The sequence below is a fragment of the Ascaphus truei genome, chromosome 5, assembly GCF_040206685.1.
Source record: "Ascaphus truei isolate aAscTru1 chromosome 5, aAscTru1.hap1, whole genome shotgun sequence".
In the NCBI taxonomy this organism is placed as follows: Eukaryota; Metazoa; Chordata; class Amphibia; order Anura; family Ascaphidae; genus Ascaphus; species Ascaphus truei.
In genome coordinates this window covers 147,835,795-147,853,667 of record NC_134487.1, presented here as the reverse complement: position 1 = coordinate 147,853,667, position 17,873 = coordinate 147,835,795, and positions in this window count along the sequence as shown.

The window sequence follows — 17,873 nt, the reverse complement described above, 5'->3', positions numbered from 1 at the left end:
AAAAATGCTATGTTGCGCTTTTTGGCGATTTTCACCTTTTGGCGGTGGTCTGGAACCTAACCCGCCATATGAGTGGGCCCCTACTGTACAGGTGCACTGAGTCCCAGTATGGAAGGTGCTCTAATTTCAGTATACAGTATTGGAATGTGGTATATTAAGGGCCCACAGTGGGAAAAGATTGGGTATTACAATAGAGCCATAGTGGACCAAACATATTTATTAGGGCTTGCGCTCATGCATACATAATGGAAACAGAGCAGACTGATTCTCCCTAGCTTCATTCTCAGGTTTGGTCAGTCTCCGGGATGTACCCAGGAATTCAGACATTTCTTTGTCATGACAGGACACAGCCAAAATGGATCTTAAGGGTCCACCTCATACCAAGGCCCCCCTGGAACATTTAACCTGGTAACCAAAGGGCCAGTCAGTGTGTTGCAGTGAATGATCCAATTAAACACAGAGACTCAAACAGAAATTCCTCATTTCACAGGCCAGAGCCAATGTGAAATGCTGACTGTAGCCATCAACATTGTAAATATGTGTGTGATATGTTGTGACCAATGGCACAAGCTGCATGAGAAATTGTGTTTGCTGTAGTATAAAGAGTGCTGTAATACAACATAATATAATTATAACATATAACAGCATAGTAAGGTGTATATTTTATTGCATATAGGGATTAACATAATAGAACTGAAAAATGTTCAAATGTACTAACAACTATGTCAATGTTTTGCTCTCATCTATTAAACAACTGCACCTGAGTAAGGAATAACCTTGTGGTTAAAGCACTGGGTGCTTGTGGCAGGACGGCCTGTAGCCGAGGTCAGAGAACTGTCCACACGTGTAGTTTCAGGATAATGAAAAACGTTCAGTGGCTTTATTTCTCCACAACATAACATAACATGTGGGTACACTGTCCCTTTAACCAAAATAAAACCTGCTCCACATTGGGAGATCTGACTAACACACCAGGCTGGCTGGCTAAACCATTACCAAACCATAAGTGTACTTTAAGCAGTCAGAAAAACAAAGGATCAATCCTTACTTTGGTTGAAGTAGTGACTTTGATGCAATCCCTCTGGCTAACAGCTCACATAGCAGTGTTCTCTGGTCTAAGGCAGCCAGCTACTACCAGTAACAACATCCTTTTATATCTTGCTGGCTATCAGGTGTCAGCTTACATCCTGATTATCTAGCTTCCTCCTGAGTTAACCTTCTGAGTGCTGGATGAAGCACTCAGACATATGTTTCCCAGGCATAACTGATAGGGGTTGACTTCACCCTGTCACATACCTCCTCTGTTTGTGTGTGGCTAGGGTCCCACATGGCTGAAGCCCGACCCTCCACTCCTTCTCTTGACAAAAAAACAGCATTTCCATGGTCCTTTCCAGGTCTATGCTGTATGTCAAAAGTGAACGGTTGGAGGGCCATATACCACCTGGTCAACCTTGAGTTTGTGTCCTTCATGGTGTTTAACCACTTCAAGGGCGCATGGTCATTGACCAGGGTAAAGTGTACTCTGGCGACATAATGTCTCAAGGCCTCAATTGCCCATTTTACAGCGAGGCACTCCTTCTCAATGACGGAATACCTCACTTCCCTTGGGAACAGCTTCCGGCTGATGAACAATATGGGGTGTTCAAAACCATCAAATTGCTGGGACAGGACTGCTCCCAGTCCTACCTCTGAGGCATCCGTCTGGATGATGAAGGGCTCTTTAAAATCTGGGCTCCGAAGAGCGGGGCCCTCTGATAGGCACTTTTTTAGCATGTCAAAGGCGTCTTGGCACTCCCAAGACCATTTAACTTGGGTCGGGGCACTCTTTTTTGTCAGATCTGTTAGGGGTGCAGAAATTTCTGAAAAATTGGGGATAAACCGCCTGTAATACCCTGCTAACCCCAAAAGGGAGCGGACCTGTGTCTTTGTCTGTGGGGTGGGGACTTCCTTTATGGCGGCCACCTTGCTAGCTAGTGGCCTTACTATCCCTCCCCCAACGGCATAGCCCAAGTATTTTGTAGTGGATTTGCCCAGGGCACATTTTTTCGGATTTGCAGTGAGCCCTGCTTCTCTTAAGGAAGTTAGGACTGCCCTTAACTTTTTTATATGAGACTGCCAGTGTCTGCTATAGATGACAATGTCATCCAAGTAGGCCACGGCATATGTCCTATTGGGTCATAGTACCTTGTCCATTAACCTTTGGAACGTGGCTGGAGCCCCATGTAACCCAAATGGCATAGTGACGAATTGGTATAAACTGAGAGGGGTGGCGAAGGCAGTTTTGCATTTGGATTCTTCCGCTAGAGGTATCTGCCAATATCCTTTCGTGAGATCTAGGGTGGAGATATACTCTGCTTTACCAAGAGAGTCAAGTAATTCATCCACCCTAGGCATTGGGTATGCATCGAATCTGGATACAGCATTTACCTTTCGCAGATCCACGCAAAACCTCACCTTCCCATCTGGTTTAGGGACCAACACTGTAGGACTACACCATTCGCTGTGGGACTCCTTGATCACGCCCAATTCCAACATGTCTATTATCTCCCTCTCTACCAGGTCTTTTCGGCCCTCTGGCAATCTATAGGGACGGGACCCTATTTACGCCAGGTTCTGTCTCAATCCTATGGGACACTAAATCAGTCTGCCCTGGCAGCTCAGAAAAAACATCTGGGAACTGGTCACATAATTCTAGTAGGTCTGACCTTTGTTCCGTTGTTAACTGCCCTCCCATGGGAACCTGATCGTCATGGAACGTACTACCCTTTGGAGGCTGTGGACCCAAATCCTTCTCTCCTTCCCGAGGGTGGATGAACAGCGATCTCATCGTTTTCCTGGGTTTCAGGAGGTTTACGTGGTAGATTTGTTTACCCTTCCTGGACCCTGGTTGAGAGATCTCATAGTTCACCTCACCGGTGCGGCGGAGAACTTGGAAAGGACCCTGCCACTTTGCAAGGAGTTTACTCTCTGATGTCGGTAGTAATAGCATCACTTGGTCCCCAGGTTGGAAGACCCTCAAGCGGGCATTTTGGTTGTACTGCCTCTCTTGACGTTCTTGAGCAGATTTGAGGTTTTCCTTAGCAAACCGACCTATCATGTCTAGGCGGTTTCTAAGGTCTATGACATACTGAAGGGTATTCTTGGAGGGGGAGGGCTCCTCTTCCCAGGATTCCTTCAGTAGGTCGAGAATACCACGAGGTTGGCGTCCATATAGGAGCTCAAACGGGGAGAAGCATGGGGATGATTGGGGAACTTCTGGTACCGCAAACAATAGGAAAGGGAGAAGTTCATCCCAAGCTCGCTTTTCAGTGTCCACAAACTTCCTAAGCATGGTTTTTAAAGTACGGTTAAACCTCTCTACCAATCCATCAGTCTGAGGATGGTAGACTGAGGTCCGGACGGATTTTACCTCCAATAACTTCAGGACATCCTGCATTAACTTTGCCATGAAATTTGTTCCCTGGTCAGTTAACATTACTTGGGGAAGTCCTACCCTAGAGAACAGTTCTAACAGCTTGTGAGCAACCTGTTTAGCAGTGGCTGATCTCAGTGGGAAGGCCTCAGGATATCTGGTGGCATAATCTACAACAACGAGTATAAATTTATGTCCCTTCGCAGAGGGTTCTAAAGGTCCGACCAGATCTACCCCAATTCTCTCGAATGGGATGGCTACCAAGGGCAGAGGGACCAAGGGAGCCGGCTTCTGTCCTTTTTGGCTGGTTAATTGACATTCAAGACATGTCTCACATAGTTTCATGATGTCACCATGTATGCCTGGCCAGTAAAACCGGGACGAGATGCGGTCCGTGGTCTTATCCCTGCCCAAATGACCACCCCATGGGAGAGTATGGGCTAGGGTGAACACTGTGTTAATCAACCCTTTAGGGACTAGCATCTGCCGAATGACCTCCCCTGTTTGTGTAACCTTATTCACACGATATAGGATGTCATTCAATAGTTCAAAATGTGGAAACACTCTTGCACCTTGTTCATCTATTATCTTGTTGTTGACCTGTACCACCTTCTCATATTGTCTAGCCAGAGCTGGGTCTTCCCTCTGCCTCTGACGGAAGTCAGGAAGATCCAGGTCTGGCAAAATTCCCGTATCTATCGGTTCCCCACCCTGGTCATCTCCGGCCATGACCTGCAGTCCTTTGGGCTGACTAATGTTACCAAGAGTCCCAGCCTTTCTTAACCAGTCCACTTTTTCCGCACGTCTCTGTTTCCGTGTCTTTGGGACGTGATGTCTACGGGGAAAAATCTCTGGGGAAAAAGGAAACAAGTCTCTGGGCTTCTCCGGTACCAGAGAAGTAGGCTCCATAGGAGTAGGGGCCAACAATGTTTCAAAGTAGGGCCAGTCTCGGCCAAGTAGAACAGGAGCAGGTAGCCAGGGAGCAACTCCCACTAGCAGGCTAGCCTCTTGATCCTTGATACACAGTAGAATGTTCGCCGTTGGGTATCTCTTTGTATCCCCATGGATACACTCGATATTCCATGGAGAGTCATAGGATAGTCTGTTGCTTGGAATTAGGCCCTCTAGGATCAGGGTTTTTCCAGATCCCGAGTCCAGCATGGCTTTTACTATTTTCCCCTCCAGAGATGCTGGGACTAACCACGGATTGTGGTCCCCTCGGAGAGAAGCTGTGGCAGTGGTTCTGCTATATGAACAGTCCATTTCATCATCTCCGGAGTCCGCAAACTCGGTTGTCAGCGGAAGCTCTCGACGGGGTTTGAGGTTTGGATCTCTCCACTGTTAGATGGGATCCTCCCTTCTGGTTCTCGGGGAATACTGTGGGTGGCGGCCTCCCTTGGGTGACCCAATGGCCTCGGACCCGGGATGGGCGTCTCTGCGGGAGTTTGTACCAGGAACCCTCCGAGATGGGAAAGGGGCTTCCGATCGGGTTGACTGGATCTCCCGAGCTGGCGGGTTGAAGACCCCTCGATTGTCTGCTCTCCTGCCTCTGGCATCACCGGAAGCAACTGGTGTTTGCACGGATCGTTCCCAGCTATCCTGTTGGGTGTCGTCACCAAGGAAGTTTTCCACCAAGCGGACCACTGAATCCAGGGAAAATGCAGTGTGTCTTTTTACCCAGGAGCGGGAGGAGGGGGGCAGTATCTGTATGAACTGCTCGAGCACAAACTGTTCAAGGATCTCTGCCTTGGTATGCTTCTCCGGTTGTATCACCTGGTACATAAGTCTACTAAGCAGTGGGCTACGACCCGGGGTCGGTCTCTGTTAGCATATTTGACTGTCCGAAACCGCTGTCGGTAGGTCTCTGGAGTGAGGCCTAGGCGATCCAGAATAGCAGCCTTTAGTTGCTGATAGTCCATGGCCTCGTCTGCTGGAAGAGCCTGGTAGGCTGCCTGAGCTTCTCCTATGAGGAGTGGAGCCAGAGTCATTACTCAGCGATCAACTGTCCAGCCGTGGGCCGTGGCTACCCTTTCAAAGTGAGGAGAAATGCCTCTGGGTCTTCGGTTGGCTTCATTTTATGCAGCATCACCGTTGGGTTATTTGGAATCTCTGGCCTGCCTGGGGCTGGGCCTTCGGCCAGCAGTTGGAGTAGCTTTTCCTCTCGCCGGGCCTGTTGCTCATCTTGCTAGGCTTGTCGCTCAGCTTGCTGAGCTTGATGTTCAGCTTGCTTCTCTGCTAGCTGGAGCTGTTGCTCAAGGAACTGAGAAAAAAATTTCTCCATTTTTTTTTTTTGTGTGGCCCTTCAGATACAGGGGCTGTCGGATTTCCCACTTCTGACACCACCTGTGGCAGGACGGCCTGTAGCCGAGGTCAGAGAACAGTCCACACGTGTAGTTTCAGGATAATGAAAAATGTTCAGTGGCTTTATTTCTCCACAACATAACATAACATGTGGGTACACTGTCCCTTTAACCAAAATAAAACCTGGTCCACATTGGGAGATCTGACTAACACACCAGGCCTATCTATCAGGCTGGCTGGCTAAACCATTACCAAACCATAAGTGTACTTTAAGCAGTCAGAAAAACAAAGGAACAATCCTTACTTTGGTTGAAGTAGTGACTTTGGTGCAATCCCTCTGGCTAACAGCTCACATAGCAGTGTTCTCTGGTCTAAGGCAGCCAGCTACTACCAGTAACAACATCCTTTTATACCTTGCTGGCTATCAGGTGTCAGCTTACATCCTGATTATCTAGCTTCCTCCTGAGTTAACATTCTGAGTGCTGGATGAAGCACTCAGACATATGTTTTTCAGGCATAACTGATAGGGGTTGACTTCACCCTGTCACAGTGCTACAACGGGCAGTGGTGAAACTACCGCCCTGGCACGTCCTGGGGGTCCCAGCTCGGGAGAGGGCCTGAAGGGAGTCAGGGCCCTTCCAACCCCCCAAGTGGTTACAGAGGCCCCGCACTGTTCATGGCGATGCGATGTCACACGGCGGAGTGCGTCGACACGTGATGCAGTGATGTCATGATGGTGCGACATTGCGGGACAATGGGCCGCAGGTAAGTGAAATGCTCTGTGGCCCCTTATGCTGTAGTTATGCCACTGACAACGGTAGGACTCAGTGGCTGCTCTCTAAAACACATGGCAACTTAACGTTTTCGCTGCCTCCGGTCATTGCCACCTGTGTGGCTAAGCAAATTAAAAAAAACTTTTCTATACATTTGTCCAACTGCTTTTCATCTGTGTATCTTGAATGGATGATATATTATGTGACAATATGATGTCATAAATGGTGGGGGGGAGTATTTTATTCATATTGTCCTACATTTCTGCAACAAACTTCATCCTTTAATTTCAAATGAATATTAGAATGAATGGGCAAAGATTTTCTAAATTCACTAATACCAGATATGTATAGCTATACATACTTTATTTTGGCCGAGACAACCCCCAATTTAGCAGGAACCCCAGAATTTGCTCACACAGAATATTTCAGGCCTGTATATAAAAAGTGCAAACCATCATTGACCAGGCAACACTCCTCATACCATCTTAGTGTAGTATTGGAAATAAATACTAAGCAGGTCCTTGTCTAGGAAATACTTGAAAACGAGAGGTAACTCTCAATGTATTACTTCCTGGTAAAACATTTTATAAATAAATAAATATACACCAAAGCATTCGCTCCAGCTGTTTTTCAGATGAAAATCCCTATTGAAGTCTATGGGGATTTTCCACTGAAAAAAGTGGACTTTTGGTGTGCCCAAAGTAGTAAGATTTTGTTAGTCTCTTCTAGCCTACATGTTATGGCTGAATGCAAAAGGTCCATGAACTCACTGGTAAGGCAAAATTACCCGCTAGCAACTCCGGAAACAGTGCCTGCTGCGACAGCGGTGCGGGGGTAACATGCTTCCGGATCGGATCCTCTGTACTGTTACGGGGTAGCCATGGTCGCATTACCGCCGCATGCCCCAGTGCCGGAACCCTCCATCTGGCTACATCTGTATATTCCCTGGTAGTACAGGCCCCAAGGAATGCAAACATGGGTAAGATGTATTTTGCCCACCAACAAAATTGGTCGGGGATTCTTTATTGAAAACAGTGAAAATTTATGAGAAAAATATTAAGAAACCTAACCTCTGCCTTTGCATCAAAATGTCTTATACGAGCTTAGTGTAACAATGGAAAGGAATACAAAATGTTATCACCCTGGGGTCCCTGTCTATGCTGCTACCAAATATGTGTAGGTTACATACTGTTTTGGCAAAGCGAGGGTCTAAATTAGAACGAGTGCATTTTTCAGGGCTGAACAGAAAAGGTGTACGCCACAGTGCATGATGTGCGTCAATGCGGCACTCAAAGGGTTAACACCCCTATAGTCAGAGACAAAACAAAAAATGATTTTGAGATTTTCAGGGCAGAGACGTTCTATTATTCGGTTTATTCAGTGCCCAATAAACTGTCAGCCCTCAGTAAGAACAAAAAATTACTTTGTTACATTTTGCAATTAGGACAACATAAAAAGAAGTGGATATTGAAATGAAAGGGGTTGTCTGCAACGCTCCTGATGGATGATATGCATTCACAATGCACAGATTTTTTATCCTGGATTATAATGTCATTTTTCCTAATTCATGTCAGTTTATCCAATAGCCATCATCTCTCTCAAGTGTTCCCCAAGCAAAGAGATAAGACAGTAATGTGCTTTCTCATGATTAATTCATTATTCCACTCTGTAGGTTTTTATGCTAGTTAATAGATGCGAGTTCTAGTAGAAATGTCTTTAGATAAATAGTGATACCCCTTAGTAGACCAACATGTGAGCTCTGCATAGATACAGAATTGACATACTTCAGGATTTCAAGACCCCGAAATGTAATTTTAAAATATGCGAACAGTAAAAGAAAGGGCAGCACTCAATTTCATGGCAAGCATATCACTCACATACAAGTAGTAGATCCAGATCGGCATCAAACGGTACATATTGATTTGGTGTTGAAAGATAGTTAGTTACCTTTATTTAATAAAGGAACATACAACACAGCAAGTGATGTTTCAGGCCCATACACGGCCTTTTATCAGGGAGATGTGACAAACAATTGAGCAACAGTACAGTTTATCTACCTCTCCACCAAGAGTGACTTCATGAGATCGGAAGTACCCGCCATGTCCAGCTGCTAGAGAAGCACCCGAGCATAGTGAGACATTAAAAATACTATCGATTATATATATATATATATATAGGGACCACCCTCTTCTCCTTCACATTCTCCATACTCTTGGTATTCAGAACAAAGCTTTATCCTGGATCTCCTCTTACCTCTCCCATCGTACTTTCAGTGTCTCTTTTGCTAACACCTCCTCCTCTATCGATCTCTCTGTGGAGGTACCCCAGGGCTCTGTCCTGGGACCCCTTCTCTTTTCTCTCTACACACTCTCTCTAGGTGACCTAATCACATCTTTTGGGTTTAAATATCACCTCTATGCTGACGACATACAAATTTACCTTTCAACCCCTGACCTTACACCTGCTATACAGACCAAAGTTTCTGAATGCCTCTCTGGAATATCATCCTGGATGGCCATCCACCGACTGAAACTTAACATGGCAAAAACAGAGCTCCTTATACTTCCTCCCAAACCTGGCCCTACTACCTCCTTCCACATTGCTATTGGAAATACGATCATTCACCCAGTAGCCCACGCACGCTGCCTAGGGGTTACACTTGATTCCTCACTCTCATTCTCCTCTCACATTCAAAACGTTTCTAAAACTTGTCGCTTTTTCCTCCGCAATATCACAAAGATACACCCTTTCCTCTGTTACTCAACTGCTAAAACTCTGACTCAGGCCCTCATTCTCTCACATCTCGATTACTGCAACCTCCTGCTGTCCGGCCTTCCTACCTCTTACCTGTCTCCCCTACAATCTATTCTAAATGCTGCTGCCAGAATCACTCTACTCTTTCCTAAATCTGTCTCCGCAACTCCCCTCCTGAAATCCCTCTCCTGGCTTCCGATTAAATCACGTATCTCACACTCAATTCTCCTGCTCACTTTTAAAGCTTTACATTCTTCTGCCCCTCCTTACATCTCAGCCCTAATTTCTCGCTATGCACCATCCCGACTCGTTGCATTCTTCTCAAGGATGTCTTCTTTCTACCCCCTTTGTATCTAAAGCTCTCTCCCGCCTTAAACCTTTCTCACTTTCTGCCCCACACCTCTGGAATGCTCTTCCCCTCAATACTCAACTAGCCCCCTCCCTATCCACCTTTAAGACCCACCTTAAGACACATCTGCTTAAAGAAGCATTTGAGTAGCACTGGATAATCATGGACACATGACACATAAAGCTTGGCCCCCTGCAGACGCACTTACTAGTATTCCCTCCTACTGTCTCTGTACGTTCTCCCTACCTACAAATTAGATTGTAAGCTCCTCGGAGCAGGGACTCCTTCCTTAATGTTACTTTTACAGTATGTCCTAAGCACTTATTCCCATGATCTGTTATTTATATTATTTGTTATTTATGATATGTATTACTACTGTGAAGCGCTATGTACATTTATGGCGCTATATAAATAAAGACATACAATACAATACAATATATATATATATATAGGCAGGTGTTCCTCACAGCAGTGGTGCAGCCGCAGCAACGCAGTAGGAACGAGATAGCACTCACAGGTAATTTTTCAAAAAGATTGTATTAGAGTAGGTGGTACAAATGCCAACGTTTCGGTCCTCACAGTGGAACCTTTCTCAAGGCAAGTCAAAAATTGTTTGTTTGTGGCATAATAACACGCGCTCTCATTGGCTGCTGGTCACACCTCTCGCTCTCGCGCTCTCCCATTGGCTGACTGCGGGGAGGGGTGACGTCACGGGCAGGGACTCACAGGGCGGAAACTGGAGCGGGAGTTACGTCACTGAACCGGCTACCAACAGCCTGGGAGACCAGCTGAGTATATCCGTCGCAGCATCCCCACGCCAACACTGCAGAAACTCCACAGCATCCCCACACCAACTCCACGCCATCCCCAGGTCAACACCGCTCCAACTCCACCACATCCCCACACCAACGCCAAGGCATCCCCATGCAAACACTGCGGCATCCTCACGTCAACATCGCAGAAACTCCACCTCAACACCATGGCAACCCAATTAAAACACCGCGGCAACCCGATTACAACACCGCGGTATCACTATGTCTCATCCAATTACAGCCTCTCACAGTTTTAGTCATCAAATTGGGTCAAAGGACTCTCCCATACTCAAAATGTCCTTCAGATATTAAGACAACCACCTACAAGGTCATAATACTAGCGCCGGGGACCGGGGGGGGGGAGGGAGGGGAAGGGGGGAGGAACACGGCAGCCAGCCACGGGGACCGGGGGGGGGGGGAAGGAACACCCCTGCTACCACCTCCCACGCGGTCAGCCAGCCACGGGGACCGGGGGCAGGAGGGGGGACACCGCGCGAGCAGGAGGAGCAGCAACACACACCCATTACTTACCCGTGCAGGTTTGAAGTCCTGGCAGCTCCATCCTGCGTCCCAACTGGGTCAGTACACGTGGACATGAAATTCTGGGCAATGTCGGGTATAATAGCTAGAGATATAAATAAATCTTATAATATAATATATAAATAAAGATTATATATATATATGTATATATATATACAGTGGTCGACAAATCACCAAAAAATCTACTCACCACACAAAAAAATCTACTCGCCACCTAGTACCAAACGTGTACTGCTTGGGCCAATAGGAGCTCGCCACAATGTTAAATCCACTCGCCCGGGGCGAGCAAATGTATAGGTTTGTCGAACACTGTATATATATATATATATATATATATATATATATATATATATATATATATATATATATATATATATAAGAACATCATTATATTAATTAAGTCCACACCGCTCACACACACAGTTCATTAAAAGTATAATCATCATTTATAAATGATAGTGTAATTTTATATTTGTATACCCATAAATTGAGAAACATCACCTAATGGTACAAATGAACACCTTATTTACTATATCCATATTTCATATATGATCTCGCGTGAAAAGAATATATAAATGAAAAGAATCACTTATGAGCACATTCACATGTCTCAGACAGGTCTGCAACCCTTCTTTTCACTGTTATCTCCTAGCATACAGTGCTTCCACTGCAGCAAGCGATTCTGGAAAATGACATGTAAATTAGCACACAAGGTCACCTTTTGCTTCAAGTCCATATTGACATGAACCCATCAGCACAGCCAGAGTTAAGTGCATAGCCAGTAAACCTAGTCACTGACATCTGTTTCGACCTTTTGGGTCTCATCAGTGTGACGCTGGTTATACTGGGATAGGTTTCAACCACATCTTAGATAAGTTATGGTGGGTTATGGTGGGTTATGGTGGGTAAAAAAAGGCGACAAAAACCCTCCACCGTACAGCATACAGCAAATGATAGGAATAACTGTATGCTGTACGGTGGCGGGTTTTTGTCACCTTTTTTTACCCGCCATAACTTATCTAAGATGTGTGTATATATATATATATATATAAAAAGAATGCAGATGGATAGTACAGTTGGGTACTATGATCCCAACAGGACTTAATGACTATCTCAGTTTCGCAATGTTCCTTTAGTCTCATATATGTTTGGTTTTATTCATGTTCTTTAGTTCTCATTATGATACTGATTAATAATTCTTTCCTTTGTAATTCGTGCTTTTTTGTACTCAACTATTTATACCAAACCAAATAATCTTTAAGTTAATAAGATCACTAACTCTAATGTTTATTATATTATTTTTCGTTCTATATAAATGATATGATGTATCTTTATTTATTTTATCCCTGCCCATTCTTGTCTTTGTCTTTTAATTTCTTGCTTAGTTTTCATGTCTTTGTATTCACATCCTTTTTTAATTCTTTGGTTTCTCCATGACTGTTTCTTTAAGTTAGATTGCCTCCAAAAGTCTTCCCTGCTCTAACATGGCAACAGATGACGCGTATTTACTCTTTTAGATTTTCCTATTGGCTGCCTGCCGCGGGGTGATTTTTGGCGCGAAAATGGAGCCTTTAAAGAGCAGTCATGGAAGCTGTCACTACATGCTCCCGGAAGAAGCCTTTTTGGCGAAACGGCCGTCGAGCAGAGCTGTGACAGCACCCCTACCTCCTCCTGACCCGTATGCTGCATTGCAAACTTTCAAGATTTCTCTCCGTGACACCGCTGATGCCCGAACCAGGGACGCTGGTCTGTATTGTGGGATTCCCCTACTGCCCTGTTCAATATTCATTGGCAGTGCGCTTTGTCCCTGGGTTGCTTAAACCTGACCCCTGCTTATCCTCAGCATGATTTCACCATTTGGAGACTTACTATGAGTACTATTAGTACACCATTTGGACTCTCTCCCTTTGTTGTTCATCTCATGAGTACAGCATAGCACTGGCATCAGTCTACTTATTCAGTTTGCAGCACATTGTAGGGTCATTTGTATGTTTACCTGAGTGGCTTTGTTTACATTTTATGATTCTTTTCTCAGCCAGTTAGGTATTTATGCTGTGTGTTTTATTATGTTCATTATTACACCTATTTACCATGCCTGTCATGTTCATGTCATTCTATGCAGTATTCAAAGTAGATATTTCTCTTTTTGCTGTTTCATTAGCAGGTATTTAAGGTAAAACCATCTTTTCATGTGGTCTGGTTTGTTTAAAAAAAATTCTTAGATCGGCCGATCTCATCTGCATCACTGGGGGAATAAACATTTTCCCCTGGTTCTGCTATGCGAAATTTGAACCTTTATGTTTTGGGTTTTACCAGACCCTCATATTATTTGGTGTAGAATTTATCACAGTATTTACGCACAGCAATTTACTATGTGGTATTTGTTTGGGTCTGTCTTGTGTGTTTTTTTATTATTCATTGCTAATAAAGTACATTTTTTCTAATTTTTCAATATATATTGTTTGAGTGCACCTTTTTGACCCTTCTTTTTCTCTTTTTTTACCATATATATATATATATATATATATATATATATATATATATATATACAGTAGGGCCCCGCTTCTCGGCGCTCCGTTATCCGGCGTTCCGCTTATACGGCGGCACCGAGATGGGGGCCGCCATCTTGGATTTCCAGTCGCGCATGCGCAGAACGCAGGTTGTGCACGCATACCATAGGTTGCACATGCGCAGAACGGCAAAAATGCCGGTTTGCGCATGCGCAGAAGTGAAAATCACCGGATCCGCTTTCCGGCGATTTTCACTATACGGCGGGCCTCTGGAACGGAACCCGCCGTATACCAGGGGCCGTGCTGTATATATATATATATATATATATATATATATATATATATATATATATATATATACTTACACATGACTAACAAGATGACTCGAGATGAACCTCATACCTCATATATTGTGTGTTGAATACTCTAGGTACTCTTTCATGGGCCATCTACTATGTTGGAGGGTGGGGACTTTTCTGTTTTTCCCTACATTGTGTTTCCATAATGCCTGGGTTCATCTATTGGGTATGGTTTATATTTTATTACAGGGGGCATCTCTAGTCATCTTGTTGAGCCCTGTATAAGTATATATATTCTTTTCAAGCTAGATCATATAGGGAATATGGATATAATAAAGAAGGTTTATGAAGGTGATGTTTCTCTATTTATGGGTATACAAATATAAAATTACACCACCATTTCTAAACCAAAATTAAACTTTTAATCAACTACGTGTGTGAGCGGTGTGGAATCGCACAGCTTTTATTGTATTTTAATAACACAGTATTGAACCAGGGGGTCTCCGGAGCTGAACCACATTAATTTCAGGTCCGGGGACCCCCTGCTTCACGAGTTATAGGCCACGGTATGGGGCCAGTATCTCCGCCGTTTACATTTTCCCACGTCGCGGCCCACAGGACCGGGACATTTAAACAAAGCAGGGGATACCGGCATCTCATAACTGGGCCTGTAACTCAGGAAGCAGGGGTCCCCAAGGCTGAAATTAATGCGGTTCTGCTCCGGGATATATTCTTGTTGGCATACCTACCTACATTTGGTTGATATATTTTTGTTTTGTCATTGATACGATGCATTCTGCTCCCATCCCCTAAGTATTCTCCAACACCCCTTCCCCACCTTTATTTTATTCCTCTTCTATATTCACTGATTACATACGTTCACTTTGTGTTTCGGCGTTGTTATAGATTATTATTATTAAAAATGTATTATTTTTGCTTTTAACAGTTTAGATGTTCGGCTACCACTATATACCTTGAGTTTGTGGTTGAGCGGTACGTTTCAGCTCTTTCTGTGGATACATTATCCCTAACTATATGTTTATATTATACCATGAGTGCATACTAAAGGGGTTATTGCGACTTCGGTCACTTTCTTCTGTGCTTCCAAGGATATAGCAGGTACTGTAGAGTGATGTGAAAGAGCTGGGAACTAACACTTAATAAGCGCTCAACTATTAAAACAAAATTGTGACTAACCGTGCTTACAGTGGTGGTTTATACAACATGAATAATAAAATAATAATTGGTGAACAGTGAAATACAAAAATACTAAACACTCTATCTAATAAAGTGGATAGGTATATCTACAGCCTGTGTACTAATCGCTTTGAAAATACACATGCATTAATCCCAATATCTAGAGAAACAGAAAAAACAGGATGGCAGCCTTTGGACAATATAAATCCTTCCACTTGGATCTTATAAAGGGCAATGAAAATGAGAGTAAAAAATGTCGTAGGTGCAGGTCCTGATATACAATACCAGTCCAATAATATTGAAGTCCTTGGATTAAGAGGTAGATTAGGACAGTCTCTTGATACAACAGGACACTGGAGATTCACTCGAAATCCATACTGTGTGAAGATAGAAAAAAAACCCTGCCAACTACTTACAATGTAGTAGTAATCAGCATGTACAAATTGGTATCTTTATGGGTAGGTCCTCTTGGGTCATCTGCTGCCGCCCCTCAGATGAGGTGTGTTACCGCCAGTCTTAGATCCAGTGGTCATGGATCTCACCTCCGCTCTTAATCTTCACTGGTTGGACGTAACCCTTCTATTTGTACAGTCTATATGTGGTATGGCAGGGCCGGAGTCCTTCCTCCCCCACAGAGATGTGCAGCCCGGTAGGATTTCCACAGCACGAGTCCCATTTAGACGCAGGGAACCCCGCTGTGTTAATCCTGATGTGCAATTACCGACTGCTGGGTGGTGTGCCGCGGACTGTCAAGGCATGGCACATGGTTGAACAGTCTATGCTCTCAGGCAAACGACTGACCATAGCGCTACATCGGTATATGTTTGAGAAGACACATCTATTTATATTTATATGTTATCTACACGCTCTTATATAGTGGTTAAATTATGAATTTTCATGTATTTTGTATTGTATTGTATGTCTTTATTTATATAGCGCCATAAATGTACATAGCGCTTATTTTGTGTGTTTATAGATGGATACTATATAGATTAGTTGCCTCTCCTGTGCTCTGCTCGCTGGTTCCTGTCTTGATTGTTGCCGGGGGACCTGGTTGTCTCACTGTGCTCGGATGCTTCTTTAGCAACTAGATGTGGCGGGTACTTCCGGCCTGGTGACGTCACTCTTGGCGGATCCAGTTATTGGAGCGGAGAGGTACATAAACTGCACTGCTGCTCAATTATTTCTCATATCTACTGTACCCGATGAAAGGCCGTGTATGGGCCTGAAACGTCACTTGCTGTGTGGTATGTTCCTTTATTAAATAGAGGTAACTATTTTTCAACACCAAAGCCATATGTACCGTTTGATGCCCATCTGAATCTACTACTTATATGTGAGTGATATGCTTGCCATGGGATTGAGTGCTGCCCTTTCTTTGACTGTTCCTATATATTACTGAGTGCGGCCACACTCTAGGAGGTTAAACACCTCTCTCGCTGAAGAAAACAATTACCTTTAACTATATGCTGTGGTATTCTTTTGGGACAGTGTTCCCTTACTGCTTTTCATATTTACATATGCACAGTCTACTGTTTCACTACATATAACACACATCTATAAAATGACAATGCCATCTGTTGCCAAAATTACTGTACGTTGTTTGATGCTCCAAAACATAGGATATGAAATGGCGCCTACATTTTTAATTAGTAATATCAAATGTTTTAATTGTAGGACCAATGTATTAATTTCCCTGTAAAATCCGTCAGTAACTCTTACAGATAACCTGGCAAATTGAATGGCTCAGTGCAGCAGTCCTCTAATAGCTCATTTCAGGAGCACCACTGTGTACTGTTTATTACTCAACTTTATCATAATCAACAATAATGATTTATGAAGTTGCTAAAACTTCAAATGGACTTATTGTTCAATAAAAGACTCAAAGTACATTAAAACCAATAGGTGGTTGTTAAGGATAATGTAAAACAAAGATCATTTCTCAAGGGATAGACAGAATTGTCTTACATGCGGTTGTGAGGAGTTATAGAGGATCCTGATTGTGAATTGACAGTGAGTGATGTAAACACTTCATTGTTACAAGTGGAAGTTCTATGTATTAGGGTTCAAGTTTTCATGTTTGTATTCAAAAGAACTTACCTAATTTGTCTGAAAATATAGACCAAATGGAACAGGTTTAGTGTTTGCATCACTCATTGGTCTTTAATAAATTGGTGCAAAAACATGTGGTATTGTTTTCATTGCCAGAGAAGTTACAGTAACTAAGCAAATAGCTAACAAGATAGTAACAAGTGATTTACATATATAGGTTTCTAGAGAGATGAGGTTGGTGCTGCAGGCATTAGTGAGTACAGAGAAGACTGGGGGACCTCTCTTCCAAATAGTGAAATATGATTTCTTAGGGGCCCCCTGTGAGAGATATGCAAAGTATATTAATGTGCCTCTCAACTACTCCTCGTCCATAAATAATTTGCCTCTAAGGTATTCATAGCTTTCTTGCATTTAGTATCCTGGTGCTACCAAAATATCATTTCTCTGGACTATCAAAGTTGAGATTTATGCATGGTGCTATATACTAAAGAATTCATTAGTCCCCCAGTACAATTAAAAACTGAAAAATGGGCTCAGATCCATGTGGAGTCATCCATGTGTGATTAGTAGAATGGAGATGCTGAATGTCATTTTATTTCTAAGCATTTGGAAGTGTTTAGCAGAGTGCATCTCATCCATCTGTTCCCTATGCCTGTCTGCTATGAGGAATGGAAGACACCAGGAAGCCATTGATCAAAATGTACTTGCAGTAATCCTGCCCATGGTTTGATAAACTGAGTGAATTGACTCTTCTCTTGCATACAGTCAGTCTCTGTGACAGCTACGTGTATGCACACTGATATGCTTTGCCTACACTGTACCTTTATTTGGACTCTGTTTGCCACTCTCCTGCCCTGACTTTGGAACCGTGACC